General features: G+C 49.1%; 1 protein-coding gene and 1 long non-coding RNA gene across 12 annotated transcripts in view; both read right to left on the minus strand.

Annotated features, from left to right (window-relative positions):
• The window catches only part of LOC129736820 (golgin subfamily A member 2-like), a 430,355-nt gene that overhangs the window by 214,548 nt on the left and 200,121 nt on the right, over positions 1–15,686 (minus strand). The gene's annotated exons all lie outside the window — the stretch shown is intronic.
• On the minus strand, positions 4,089–9,956 carry LOC129736844 (uncharacterized). The gene is made up of 4 exons (XR_008733944.1): positions 9,760–9,956; positions 8,109–8,231; positions 6,173–6,277; positions 4,089–6,074 (listed from the first exon to the last, which is right to left on the minus strand). It is a non-coding gene; the product is annotated as an uncharacterized LOC129736844 (long non-coding RNA).

Consider the following 15,686-nt stretch of genomic DNA (forward strand, 5'->3'; position numbering starts at 1 on the left):
AAAGGCCGTAATTCAGGTTGATGTGAAGACTCTTCCCGTGGAGACCTTGCTTCTCTCCAGCATCCAGGGGCTGTTTGGTTACTGAATAATAGAGGAAGCGAGGGCATGCAAACGTGCAATGTAATAGCTGCTTTGAAAGAAAAGAAAAAACCCTCGGAAGCAGCAAGGGAAGAAGGCTGAATTTGTGGTGGCTTGGGGGTTGGTTTTGTTTTATGATCACATCTGGGTGAGTCTGGGTATTCTGCATTTTTGTACTTAACTGCTCGGGTAGCTAGAGGTTCTGTATCATTTCTGTGGTGAATGGCAAAAGGTGAAGTTGTATTGAACTGTCCTGTCTGAATAAAGCAGCTGTCACATTTCTCAGGAATTCACTTATTGAAGAGCCTATAAAACAGTGCGTGAACCTGGGAGCAAATTCTTAACCTCTATTCTGAGACAACTGGAACATCTATTACTCAAATGTTTTCTGAGGACTCTCAATGGTGACGGTGTGGCAGCGCTACCCAGTAATGGGTAGGTGCCGAATTACCTTTACTGCTACAGAGGCTACAGCCTGGAGGAACTGGAGCAGCACATTTCGTTCTTGCGGCTAAAACAGGAACAGTCAAAAGTAAGGAGGAAGCGAGTGGTGCGGCAGAGCGGTAATAAGGGGAGCAGCGGCGATGATGAAAATGCTATCGGCAGACGCGTTACAGAGGGGTGGAGGAGAGTGCGCTTGGAAAGTATGAAAGAGGGAGCGCACGCGTTTCCCGTGATATTACAAGATAGACACCCGGGCCAGTATCAGGCATTTCACTGGGAAATGATTAAGGAACTACGGAAAACTGTCACGCAAAATGCACTATATTCTCCTTTTACACAAATTTTGTTAGAGAACGTGATGATGGGTCCGCAGCTAGTGACTCTGCTAGAATGGATCCGTGACAAAGTGCTGGACTTTCCACCTGATGGCACTTTGCAAATTCCTGCCTGGCAAGCAGTCGGCAGGCGATTGTGTGATGCTGCCGTGGAGGGGGACTCCGTGGCAGGCATGTGTTTAGCGCCTTGCTGGCAAATTCTGACTCCTCTTTTGCCAAGCGTGGGCTAATTCTACTAACGGCGCTAAACCAGGGGAGGCTGTAAATCCCCCCGACAGCGCGGCTCTTCTCAACACACCGTCGACGACGGCGATTCCCTCCACACCTCCTCTGCCCCCAGAGCTCCTGTCACTGATTGCAGCGACCCTCACAGCACAGGACCGAGCGCGGGAACAGGACAACTCGGACAATGATTCCATTGACACCGATAAACCTTTGGACCCAGGTCCTATAGACCCGGAAGAGGAGCTAGACCTTTTTCCTCCTCCCCCTGATGCACTGGCTGTATGTTCGGGGAGGGTGAAAGGGGGTCTGAGGGATCAGTGGCAGGAATGCAGGCGGGAAGCGCTTAAGCGAGGGCATTTGGGAGGCGCCATGGCACGTTCACTATTTTGTCAGCCAAATCAACCTGCAGAGTGGCAGCCTGTGCAATACGAGGCTGTTAAAGGGTTAAGCAAAGCCATGCGGGAAGGGGGGATCCATAACACATTTGCTGTGTCCCTTCTTGGAGTGATGGCAGAGCCTTATACACTCACACCACGTGATTATTGGAAGTCATTGCTTTGTGTGGTACGCACGCCGACGCAGTGCATGTGGTTATCTGGTTTTTGCGAGCTATGTGTAGTGGCCTCGATTGAAAAGCTTAATCGGGGAACTGCTGTGAACTGTGAGCCGTTGGCTGGAGAAAATAATTGTGCCGACCAATCCTGTGACTCAGGCAAGGCATCCCAGGGACAGCTATTTGCAGACGGAGGAGATGGCTACGAAGGCAGTCCGGGTAGGGGGATACGGGAGTCTGGGCGAGCCTCTAGTGCGTCCTTCGCCACGGTCTTGCAGGGTCCTAGAGAGTCATAGACTAACTTTATTGATCGGCTTCAGAATAGTTTGCAACAACAAGTCGAGCATGAGGAAGCTCAAGGGTTGCTTTTAAAACAATTAGCTGTGATAATGCCAATGAAAAGTGAACATGGGCATCGCAGCCCTTGCACAGGCGCAACCCCAACACGTGTCAAATGGTTATAACCCAGAACTCACAGCAGACTGTAACTCCCAGGTTGAGTTCTGGAATGCAGCGTGACACGTTTTGCTTCTCTAATCTCTTCTGTAAGAATAGTGCACGCTCTTAACTGGCTTCGTAAATAAGGCTGCTGGCTTGCTAAAGAAAGTAATGCTACAATACTATTTCTTATTTTTCCTGGCTTATTAACAGGTGTCGCTTCTGTCCGTCGTATGTTGCTACAGAACCGAGTTGCTATTGATTTTTATTATTAGCGCAGGGACAAGGGTGTGAAGGCTTTGATAGGTTGCGTTACGTCAGTCTGAGTGACCACCATGAATCAATCCACAAAAGCATACAAAACTTAAAACAAAGATCCGCAGCAGAGCCAGGGGTGGGAGGCCTTTGGTCTCTTCTCACGGCTGGGAAACTTTGGGCCGTGGATCAAAAGTAGTCCAGGATTTATTATAATCGCCTTAACCCCCGTATTGATGTTTGCCTTACGTCTCCTATGCCTTTTTGTCCTGTATTCAGCGTTTAGCTGAGTGTGACATAAATCAGGTCACGGGCACCCAGCTACACACAACCTTTGCCTTGTCGCAATTCACAAGCAAAAAAGAGGAGGATAGAGAACGTCTGAAGAGATATACAGGAGAGGAAAATAGGGAATGGCTGACCTAACGAGAGATGAGAGAACAGCTAGGTATTGTGAAGGAGAGGAGGAAAGATGAACACGGTTATCTAGTGACAAATAGGTGTCTGCATGCGTGTAGCGGTACATAGCTATGCAACTGCGTGAATGATTTCTGCCCTGAGCCTGGTGGTACGTGCAGCTGTGGTTTGTGTCCGGGCTCAGAGATGTCAATACGGGCTTCTCTGTTACGGTCAAGTGTCTCTGGTTGCATTAAAAAACCAAACCAAACCAAACCAAACCAAAACAAAAAACACAGTGACTTTAATAAGACTGCAACCTGATCGAATTCCAAGAAATGTGAGATGAGATGAACTTCTGAATTTGTTCATAAGTTGTAATGGAGTGCTACCTATATATGAATGCTAGAACATAGCTCTATTTCAGTGTGACCAGAATTTAGCATGCAACTGCATCAGCATATTGACAGAATACCTTTTGAGTTATTTCTTTTTTTCGTAACCTCTAAACTGGGAACAGCTCAAGGTGAAAAGAGACTGTTCAAATCCTCAGCTGTTGCCTCAGAAGGAATAACGTGTTCTTTGTGTACAGGTGAATTTAACACAGCTGAACATTTGTTTTGGGTTAGAAGTATCTGTCACACCTTCATCCCCACCACCACAACCTTTAAGGTCGGTGGGAAAAGCATTCTGTACTCTGTTGCAGCAGGGAAACTTCAGTTGAGCTGCAGTAGTTTGCGTACGTAACTGCAGCTCCTTTGGTGGAAATGAAGTTGTCGTAGAAGTTAGACTTTAACTTGAGTAACATGCCCTTTGATACCTTGTAAGCGAGAAAGATTGTGTCCTGACAGCATGCTCTTTCCCACGCTTGTGCCTAGAGTTGTACTTGAAATCAGGTTGCGTGTTAAGTTTAAACCTAATCACACAGATATCTCAAAGTCCACAAAGATACATCACTGCTTAGGGTATTCTTGCGGTATAGCAAGTGCAAAACCCGTTCCAAAGTAACGATCTAGTGAAGCGTTTTCTTTCAGGAACACCATTTTCCCACTTCTCATAGATTATACACCATACAACGTAATATCTCTCCATAAAGTGTCTTGTGGCTAAACCGCATTCTGCAAACTTGTATTAGAAATAGATGTTTGCATTTTCACCTGCCGAAGTTCCCTAAGCTAAAGGATTGTGACCTAGGCAATGCTACGAAGCTCAAAGATCGTGACAACAGTGATGGAGAAGAGTGATTTAACACGTAGTTGATTTATGGTTCATACAGGACTATATCACACTACAAAACCGGTATGAATTCAGAGTTGTGGATGTACTGCATGTTCAGGTAATAGTTTCTCTACAAATTAAAAAAAAAAAAGTGACTAAGCTATAAATACTGTATACTCTTATCTTTCCCTATTTTTTAAGCATTTTTTTATTTCCCTGTTTGTGTATAGTTTTCTATACCTATCTAGATATAAACCACCAACACAAAGCAACCAGAACATTTTGAGAAACTTTTATAGTTAACTTCTGCATTTAATTCCAGTAACAATCTAGAGGTGTCCATTCAGCTGTTTGCTTAGTTCCAAGTCTTCATTGTGTGCTCCCAGGTTCTTTGAAAAGCAGCAATAACAGTCGAGCAGTTATTTAAAGTGAAACTTTGCTCTACGCAACTTCCACTTCCATGCTTTAGAATGGAGGCACAGCGGAACACTCACCCAAGGGCAAGATTTCAAGAGCTCTTAAGTAGGTTTTATCTTTTCATTTTAGGAGAGAAAATGTTTCTTAACAGCTTACATACAGAATTTACAAGTTAAACACAATTTCTCATGCTCATTTATTTGATTAGAAGTTTCTGAAAAATATTTTAATAACACTTCCATAGCTTATTGCATGTTCTTGTAAATAATCATAAACCTGTATGTTGACCTCTGTAGGAAATGCACCGATAACAAGTTTAACATTTTGTGAACCCGACTGAAATGTACGAACGTACACATAAAAGAAGGCTAAAACTGGTAATTAAGTCATGAGACAGAAAACAAAAGAAAAAGGATGACAACTCCATAACATGGTAAAGCAACCTTTTACCAAAAAAAAAAAACCAAAAACCCAGCAAAGAAACAAAACCAAAAACCACAAACAGGGGTGAATTGTAGAGAACAGAGACAGTGGGTTGTTTCGACATCGATAACGTGCAGCTGAGAACCTGCAGCAAAGAGTCACATAACTTTGAGGGAGCACGAGAAGACACCAGCATGAGACAGAAAGAAAGGAGGGATGTGATCTCACCTGTAGAAGGCAAGTGAACAGCAGAGAGTGGCCTGTCGCAGCACTCTCCAAAGGAGCCAGCTGCAGCCAGGTCTTTTACCATCACACTCTCCATGGCAGTCCCTCTGCTGCCTTCTAGTCTCGCCTCATCCAGGGCACGCTCACCCTCTCTGCTTCTTCCTCGGCTGCCCAACCGCTTCACAGAACCAGCCACAGCTGCACCTTGTCTACACCAGCCAACCCACCGCCCCTGAAGCCAGCCCACAGCTGTACATTGTCAGTGCTGATTAACCCAGCTTCGTTCCTCTGCAGTAGCCTACAGTGCACAGCGCTAAGGAATGTGTTGTACGAACCTTCCGGGCTGTTCCGCGTCGATTCACAGTCAGTTACAAAAACTGAAGGACATGTCACAGGGCTTACGGCAGGAACTTTTGGGAGATTGGTTGCGGAATCTTTTCAAGTCTCGGGGAACCACCAGATGGTTGCAGGAGTTTACAACACGCGGAGGAATATTGTTATTGGTAATTGTAGTTTTATTGACCATTATTCCCTGTATGCCGAACTGTGTAAGACCTATGATTCAAAAGTAGTTTAACCTCTAATGTTGTTTCTGTTCAAAATAAAGACGGGGGAAGTGTAGAGAGCTTTATGGCCAGTGCTGGAGGCCACGATGCCTGTGAAGGGCCTTGAAGGCTAAAGAAGAGAGAAAGTACGATAAGGTTGGCTGAACGCCTGGAAGGAAGACGGGGTATGAAGCAAGGCCAGAGCGGATGCGCGATGCCACATCTCGGCGGCTGGCTGGCTGAGAACATGAAACCCGCAGAGATAAGAAAGAAGAGAGAAAAAAAACGCAAGAAGTTCAGTGCATTTGCAGCTTAGTAATTGACCAATTATACGTGGCCAAGAAGTGCGTGAACAGTATTGATTAACCAAGGATATTTTAGTATGGGGCGCGTGAACAGCAAACGAGGATATTATAAGCGTGGGTTCTGGACTAATAAAAGGTCTTCTGGTCGAACTCAGGAGTCCACGTCATCATCTCCGCAGGCCACATGCTCCTCCTTCTCGTCTGCCATTGCATGGACCTGCAAGGCCACACCATGAAAGTTAAAACAACGTTCATGGTGCATTCACTCCTGCCTGTGTTTGTCTAAAGCAGCTGTGATGCTGCCCCTGGTGTTACCTGTTCAGAGAGCTGCTGCACCTGCTGCTGCCAAATGCTCCACACCTTCACTTTCTCTACATACTGCTCTCTTTCTGCCTGGAGCTGGTGAACGGACTCCGAGAGCTGTTCAAAACAAAATTAAACACAAAGAAAATCGTATTGGCTAAATAAATTTGGCAGTGACCGCTTCAGGGATAAAGCCTGAAGAAACCAGTGTTAACACAAAGCTCAGGCTGCATTCTTCTGCCACACAAGTTTCTTTACAGACATGAAGATTTGAATGTCATTTCGTACAACCCCTGAGCAACCTGGGTTTCCAGGCCTGCCTTCTCCTCCAGTGCCACCTGCAACTGCTGCTTTGCATCCAGACTCCCTGCCTGATTTGACAACTGCCAACAAAAATCAAAAAGTCATGGCAAAATGTTAACACTCCACTTCTGCATAGCCTTTCCCCTGACAGTAACCTGCCACTTATGATCCATGTTGCAACCCTAAAGTGCTCCGACTCACGGTGATGTCCAATGGAAAAAAAAAAAAAAAAGAAAAAAAGAGGGGGGAAAGGAGATTTCTGTGTTTCACAGCCAAGAAAGCTGAAGTGGCTGAGACGGGAAGGGTCTGCCTCGCGTTAAGACACCAATGGCAGCAGAAGCTCATGCCAACAATCAGCTTTTCTGCCCTATTAGCGCCAAGTGAGCTTCTGAACAGCATTCTCCTGACGCAGGATTTTTACAAGACGGCAACTGGAAAAAGAAATCTGTCATGACATATTGCAATTAAAGATTAGTTTTCAAATGATTTCTGAAACCCCAGGCACAACGGTCCACATAACAGCCAATCAGATCAAAATGTATCTCTCCGTGCCAAGAAAACGAGAGCGGGGAAAAAACTGGGAAAACAAGAAGGAACAGAATTCTCCTTTTTCAGAACAGGACTAAAACTGCAGATGCAGGTAGGCCTGCACTGCAAGACCAAATGCCAGCTCAGCAACAGCACCGGACCACCCATCTTCACCTCACCCTCCAGTGTGAAACCAGCCTCTTTCTCTGAGATCTAACTTAAACTGAGCTTACGAGCATTCACTGAAAATAATCCCCGTGACAAGAGCAAAACCCCAATCAAAATACATGCTTTCTGGTGCTAGACAGGCACACCCAGCACCCTCAGAGCTAACAGTATGTCACGTCACTCGGGTTCTACCGGTACGCAACCTACACGTACAAGGTCCAGCTGGAGGGACTTTCAGCTTTTCACTCTGTCTGCTGGACAGAACGGCTGCTGTATTATCACACAAAAAAAGGAGAAAAGGAATACCAAAGGCAAATCGGAGTGAACTCCGTTCCGTCTTGCGGGTTTCACTGCATCTACCTGGTACCGCTGGTGATTACTATAGTTACGTTTATTGATAAAAGACGCACAGATATGTAGTAAATACGAGTTACTTTATGACAACTGAACTGAAGCAATGGTAGGAAAATAAGCTACCAAAAAGAAGCAAGTGAAACGAAAATCAGAGCTTTGCCACAGCAACAGCGGAAGACAACTCTGGGCTACCAAATTTGACTTCCCTGAGCTTCTATCCCAATTTGATCAAGCCTTACATTTAAATAAACTGCCCAAAAAGCATTTTTTTAAAAAGGCTGGGGTTTTATGTTTGTGCCTGAACACGTTTCTGTGACTTATTGGCATAGTTCCTGCCCTTTCCTCTTCAGAAGCCTGGCAACATGAAGACGCTAAAGCCTGTAAATGCTTGACTCAAAGGATCTGACTTCCTGCCTAAACCTATTTAAACCCAGCACTGGAACTTGCCAGACTGTGCATCCCCTGCGCAAGTTTCATTGCCTGTTGTAAAACGGGTTGGCAGGAGTAACTAGACAGCTTCCTCAGGGCAGCTGTTCAGAAAAACCAAAGAGCAAGGAGGCAGCAAATGAGCTGGGACAAAGACCGAGGCACTCACATTCTCTGGAGGCTGCTGGTCATCGCCCGTGGGAGTCTCGGGCCGACCGTCGTCTTTAGTTTTGCGTTTTTTCTTAGCTCCTGCAGCTGCTCCAGGGCTCTTCTTCTGCTGATACTCCTTCAGCTGTGAAAAATAATAATAATAATGATCTGAAATCCAAACAGAATATGCCTTCCGTGAGAATGATGTCAACCCCCCAGCCCCAACTCCACTGGCTAAAAAGACCAAGAGAAATGCTCTTCAATGAGTTTGTCGCTCCGGCGGAAGAAAAATAAAAATCAAAACACGTCCAGAAAAGGCTAACCTAAGATCTAATGTGATGAGTGTTCAACTTTTGTATACAGCTAAGAGTTTTTGGGAAACGACTTGATACTCCATCCTGCAACTACAAGGAGATGAAAAGAAGTATCTTGGGGTGGAGTATTTTTAGGGTTCTAACTAAGAGCATTAAGGAAAAATGAATAAAGGGCAATTAAATCTGAATGTCAAGTGAAACATCAACACCTGACAGTAAGGTCTCCCACTCTGTGAAACACTTTGAGAAGGAACATTACAGTCCTTACAGACAAATGCCATGTTAATACAAGCAGCGCAGTCACTGTGAACTAAGGGGAGAAGCAACCTACAACGGATTTTTCAATCGCACCCGCTTCACCCCGGAGAAGCTAGTCTGATAAGCCATTCGCTTGAATTCGGCTGGGTCTTCCGAGCCGAATCGTTCGTGCTCCAGCAGGGTGAAGCCCCCAGGCAAGCGAGCCCCAGGCAGTTCGGTCAACTGCCCGTTTCCCCAGCCCGCAGCCCGCCCTCCGCCCCCCCGCCGGGCCGGGCCGGGCCGGGCCGCGCCTCGGCCTCCAGGTGGGGAAAGAAGGACCCGTTATTGGCAGAACTCCAAAACGGAAGCCCGAACCGCTCCAGGACACTTTCCCCTCGCAAGGACTTTCACATACGCCGCCCACGCCGCGGCCGGGGAAATAAGTAACATGAGACCAAAAAAACCCAAAAAAGGGTGTGGGGGAGGCCAGGGGGAGGGAAAACCGCCAAACCGAACCCGGCAGATCCACGGCACCGCCGCCCCTCACCTTCTCCTTGCCCGCCGCCAGCCAGCTCTGCCCGCTGCCGCCCGCCACGGCCGCCCCGCGCCTGCGCCGCCTTAGCTTCGCCCACCAGCGGCGCCAGCAGCCAGGGCCCGCCCAGCCTGCGCTGCCGCCCTGGAGGCCCGGCCCATCGCCGTGCCCCGCCGGGCCCGGCCCACCGCCGGGCCCCGCCTCGTGGCCGGGCTCCAGCGGCTCGGGCTCGTCGGCGGGCCGCGGCTCGTGGCCGGGCTCCACCGGCTCGGGCTCGCCGCCAGGCTGCGGCGGCTCGGGCTCGCGGTCGGGCTGCGGCGGCTCGGGCTCGCCGCCGGGCTGCGGCCCATCGCCGTGCCCCGCCGGGCCCGGCAACTCTGCTTTTGCCTCCTTCTCCTCAGGAGCAGGTGCCACCTTGCAGTGCCTGCTCCCCATGTTGGAGCCCGCACCGCCCGCTGCTCGGGTGACAGCCCGCACCGCCCGCTGCTCGGGTGACAGCCCGCACCGCCCGCTGCTCGGGTGACAGCCCGCACTGCCCGCTGCTCGGGTGACACCTGGCTGCCCGGCGTGCCCCACCCAGAGCTCACCTGCAGCTTCCCGGAGACGTTTGTTCCCCGGCGCTGACGGCACAGTGGGCCCTGTCGCTGGGAGACTCCACTTCCCAGCGTGCCCCGCGGCGCGCCCGCGCCTGCCGCTCCCGGCCGGCCCCGCGCGCACCCGGCCGGCCCGGCGGGAGGCGGCAGCCCTGGCCGAGCGGGTCCCGCCGAGCGCGGGTCGCAGCGCGCCCGCCCCGCCGCGGCCCGGGCCCGGCCGGTAGGAGCCGGGTCCCCGTGTTACAGATTTGCTAACGGTTACAATTAACTAACCTTATTTGATTTTATAAAATCATTTTCATAGAACTGTAGAGGAATAAGAAATATATTTTAGTGGAACTAGCAGCTGCACAACACAAGCTGCTGTGGAATCCTCTGTACAGCCCTGTACCACGGCCAAGGACTGAGAGCAACCGAATGAAACAACTCGTAGCTACCTGCCAAGAAACCGTGAACTTTAATAATAGTGATATAAAGAAATGGCATGGAATGGGGACAGTCAGTTACGGGTAAATATATTTACACAAAGAATGTAGGTCTAGTAATTAGGACTCACTCACGCACCCGGCCGTCCATAAAGAAGTGTCTGCTTATCTCCCTCACATCGGGGTCGGCAAGTTTTTCATTCCGAGATTTCGGTACCAGCCGCTCCCCGCCCCCGCCGCGGGCCGTGCCTGCGCTGAGGCGGCGCGGCCCGGCCCCTGACGCGGCGCCGCTCTGCTCTGCCAGGGCCTCCGGTGGCGGCCGGCGGAGCGGCGCGGCCGGCTGCAGGTCCGCGGTGAGGCCCTGCGCGGGCTGGGGGGAGCGGGCCCTGCTCCAGGGCTGCCCCGGCCGCCGTCTGTGGCACGGCACGGCACGGCACGGCACGGCACGGCACGGCCGGGGGTGTGTTTTCTTGGGGCGGAGCTGCCGGCCTCGCCCCCCGGCGCTGCCTCGTCCTGGCAGCGCCTCTGAACACCGAAATTGTGGGGGTTACGGTCTTATTGTCACCTGACGCTGTAAATCTACAAAACGCCGTAGAATATGATGGGGGGCGGGGCAACGTTACAGAAACCCATCAGTCTTTTACCTGAGCTTCCCCCCTCCCTGCCCAGGAGACACGTTTTCCCTTTTTTCTCCTCTTTTATCCACTGACAGACACATCAGAGGATTTTCTGGTTAGTGCCCCCCAGCACCGCAGCATCTTCCCCTGGGCTGAGGTAGCGTGAAATGTCTCCTGTGCTCTACAGATGCCCCGTCCCGCGTCCTGCCGACCTAATGGAACCAGCCAAGAAGCCCTGCAGTATGAAATCGAAGAGCTGAAGCAGAAAGACCTTGCTCTAGACCAGGAAACTGCACAATTCTTGTCCGAGTACGTCCTTGGCCAGCTCAGTGTCCGCTGTGATGCCTCAGTTGGTTTTGTTTAAAAAAAAAAATACGGTCTAGGGCTTAGAGCTAAAAGCCGTCCTCTTACGCCACCGCTTTTATCGTGGTGTTGTGCAACGTTGATTACAGCGTTGTTTTGATTTATGGGACCCGTTAAGGGAGAATTCTTTCCACTTTATTTGGTAAAGCAAACCCAGGTTTCACTAGGAGCTGGGACAGGAGCATTTTAACTTTACCCCAGGTGTTGCTGAGGCAAATTACCTGTGAACTGGGAATGAATGGTTTTAACCGTCGTGATGCTATGACACATCATGCTACCAGAAGGCCTTGTTCATGTGAGAATTAAAATTGAGATTGTGGCTTGTATGACCTGCCCGGTTTAGCCCCGGATGAAACGGTTTCCTTGTTTGTTCCATCCCGATCAAGTGTCTATTTCCTGTCTGAAGCGAGTGGGTTAAACGTTGGTGTTCAAGAAGCAGAGGTGTTTCCCAGGCAAGCGAAGGGCCTGGAAAGAGACGGGTGCCGCTTACAGGGTAGCGCAACTGTTTTAACTGTGGTTTCTATGACCTACTGTGGCAGCTGCTTATTAGCAGCTCTTTTGAGATCAAGTTGCTGCTTGGTTTTTAAAGAGAGGGTATCTCTGTGGGTTATTTGTTGCAAAGGAGTGTTATTTTCTAAGGTCATGTGTAGTACAGAGAATGGAAACGGCAGAGCAACAAAGGCTGTTCCCAAAGCTTTTTTGCTTTACCACCACGCCTTTTTTTTTCACTAGCTACAGATTAGAGATACAGATATAAACTGAATTCACCACAGCCTATTCCTGTTCCTACTTGATTCTGAGAATTCGGGTGGGTTGGGGTTTTTTTGTAAGTCGATGCGGCAAAAAAAACCCCACTCAAAATGAGGGTCTACTCATTTGTAGCTTTCGTGTTGATGACTTGCAGCAACTGTACTTGCTGCCTTCGGATTCTGCTTTGGATAGTGCCAGGCTTGAGCGTCTCAAATCTCCTTGCTGTGCTGGGTCAGTAGGGGCAACACTCGCCGTGCGGCATTTTTGACCTTTTCTGCTTTTATTGCTACAGAGGCTACAGCCTGGAGGAATTGGAGCAGCACATTTCTCTGCTCGCTCCATGAGTACAATGATATTAAAGATGCTGGGCAGATGCTGCTGGGCAAACTGGGTAAGGAAGGGGAAAACTGTTGATGAACAACTCAGTCAATGTTTTCATGTAGACAGAGAGAGAGAAGGTACTACGCCACGAAGGCAGAGCTTGTTTTAAAGATTCTTGAATTCTAGGGCTTTCATTGCCCAGCCACTTGTGCAGGCACAAACACTTCTGTCGTTATTTTCGCAGGATGTGTTTAGAACCGAACATGCGAAAGAATTGTCATCTACTGCTATTTTAGTCTGTGTTATGTACTGCCAAACTTTGTTCAGTCTTACCAATTTTTGTCAGTTTTGCTCTTCATATACTTTAAAAGAGTGTTGAGACAAGCAGAGAGCGCAGCTGCAAAACCTTAGGTTGGTTCCTTAGCTATGGGAGGTTCTGTGAGAGAGTTAGGGGCTACTGGGAGGAAAACACAACTTTTCTGACTGGTCTGATACTTCTGTAATGAAAATAGCGGTCTTTCTTTTCCAGCTGTTATCCGAGGGGTTACTACAAAGCAGCTCTGCCCTGAATACATACGACCTGGAGCTTAGCGACTAGTATTGAACCTGAAGATTGCCCCGTCCTGCAAAGCTGACACTTACTGGGCCGTGACGGTTTGGTGTGGTATTGGTTCAGAACGGACAGAAGGTGGCCTCAGAAGCTGTGTGTGGAATTGCAACAGCGCGTGCATGAACAGCCTTATTTCCGAGCAGCTTTACAACGTGAAAGCTGTTGAATCTGTCAGCTGTGTCCTGCTTGTGGGAAAGGGATGTAGGACTTTGGATGATTTTGTCTCCTGTCTGATGGGACAGTATTTTTTTTTTTCGTTTGTTGGAAAGGCCGTAATTCAGGTTGATGTGAAGACTCTTCCCGTGGAGACCTTGCTTCTCTCCAGCATCCAGGGGCTGTTTGGTTACTGAATAATAGAGGAAGCGAGGGCATGCAAACGTGCAATGTAATAGCTGCTTTGAAAGAAAAGAAAAAACCCTCGGAAGCAGCAAGGGAAGAAGGCTGAATTTGTGGTGGCTTGGGGGTTGGTTTTGTTTTATGATCACATCTGGGTGAGTCTGGGTATTCTGCATTTTTGTACTTAACTGCTCGGGTAGCTAGAGGTTCTGTATCATTTCTGTGGTGAATGGCAAAAGGTGAAGTTGTATTGAACTGTCCTGTCTGAATAAAGCAGCTGTCACATTTCTCAGGAATTCACTTATTGAAGAGCCTATAAAACAGTGCGTGAACCTGGGAGCAAATTCTTAACCTCTATTCTGAGACAACTGGAACATCTATTACTCAAATGTTTTCTGAGGACTCTCAATGGTGACGGTGTGGCAGCGCTACCCAGTAATGGGTAGGTGCCGAATTACCTTTACTGCTACAGAGGCTACAGCCTGGAGGAACTGGAGCAGCACATTTCGTTCTTGCGGCTAAAACAGGAACAGTCAAAAGTAAGGAGGAAGCGAGTGGTGCGGCAGAGCGGTAATAAGGGGAGCAGCGGCGATGATGAAAATGCTATCGGCAGACGCGTTACAGAGGGGTGGAGGAGAGTGCGCTTGGAAAGTATGAAAGAGGGAGCGCACGCGTTTCCCGTGATATTACAAGATAGACACCCAGGCCAGTATCAGGCATTTCACTGGGAAATGATTAAGGAACTACGGAAAACTGTCACGCAAAATGCACTATATTCTCCTTTTACACAAATTTTGTTAGAGAACGTGATGATGGGTCCGCAGCTAGTGACTCTGCTAGAATGGATCCGTGACAAAGTGCTGGACTTTCCACCTGATGGCACTTTGCAAATTCCTGCCTGGCAAGCAGTCGGCAGGCGATTGTGTGATGCTGCCGTGGAGGGGGACTCCGTGGCAGGCATGTGTTTAGCGCCTTGCTGGCAAATTCTGACTCCTCTTTTGCCAAGCGTGGGCTAATTCTACTAACGGCGCTAAACCAGGGGAGGCTGTAAATCCCCCAGACAGCGCGGCTCTTCTCAACACACCGTCGACGACGGCGATTCCCTCCACACCTCCTCTGCCCCCAGAGCTCCTGTCACTGATTGCAGCGACCCTCACAGCACAGGACCGAGCGCGGGAACAGGACAACTCGGACAATGATTCCATTGACACCGATAAACCTTTGGACCCAGGTCCTATAGACCCGGAAGAGGAGCTAGACCTTTTTCCTCCTCCCCCTGATGCACTGGCTGTATGTTCGGGGAGGGTGAAAGGGGGTCTGAGGGATCAGTGGCAGGAATGCAGGCGGGAAGCGCTTAAGCGAGGGCATTTGGGAGGCGCCATGGCACGTTCACTATTTTGTCAGCCAAATCAACCTGCAGAGTGGCAGCCTGTGCAATACGAGGCTGTTAAAGGGTTAAGCAAAGCCGTGCGGGAAGGGGGGATCCATAACACATTTGCTGTGTCCCTTCTTGGAGTGATGGCAGAGCCTTATACACTCACACCACGTGATTATTGGAAGTCATTGCTTTGTGTGGTACGCACGCCGACGCAGTGCATGTGGTTATCTGGTTTTTGCGAGCTATGTGTAGTGGCCTCGATTGAAAAGCTTAATCGGGGAACTGCTGTGAACTGTGAGCCGTTGGCTGGAGAAAATAATTGTGCCGACCAATCCTGTGACTCAGGCAAGGCATCCCAGGGACAGCTATTTGCAGACGGAGGAGATGGCTACGAAGGCAGTCCGGGTAGGGGGATACGGGAGTCTGGGCGAGCCTCTAGTGCGTCCTTCGCCACGGTCTTGCAGGGTCCTAGAGAGTCATAGACTAACTTTATTGATCGGCTTCAGAATAGTTTGCAACAACAAGTCGAGCATGAGGAAGCTCAAGGGTTGCTTTTAAAACAATTAGCTGTGATAATGCCAATGAAAAGTGAACATGGGCATCGCAGCCCTTGCACAGGCGCAACCCCAACACGTGTCAAATGGTTATAACCCAGAACTCACAGCAGACTGTAACTCCCAGGTTGAGTTCTGGAATGCAGCGTGACACGTTTTGCTTCTCTAATCTCTTCTGTAAGAATAGTGCACGCTCTTAACTGGCTTCGTAAATAAGGCTGCTGGCTTGCTAAAGAAAGTAATGCTACAATACTATTTCTTATTTTTCCTGGCTTATTAACAGGTGTCGCTTCTGTCCGTCGTATGTTGCTACAGAACCGAGTTGCTATTGATTTTTATTATTAGCGCAGGGACAAGGGTGTGAAGGCTTTGATAGGTTGCGTTACGTCAGTCTGAGTGACCACCATGAATCAATCCACAAAAGCATACAAAACTTAAAACAAAGATCCGCAGCAGAGCCAGGGGTGGGAGGCCTTTGGTCTCTTCTCACGGCTGGGAAACTTTGGGCCGTGGATCAAAAGTAGTCCAGGATTTATTATAATCGCCTTAACCCCCGTATTGATGTTT

Source organism: Falco cherrug, chromosome 9 (assembly GCF_023634085.1).
Source record: "Falco cherrug isolate bFalChe1 chromosome 9, bFalChe1.pri, whole genome shotgun sequence".
NCBI lineage: Eukaryota > Metazoa > Chordata > Aves > Falconiformes > Falconidae > Falco > Falco cherrug.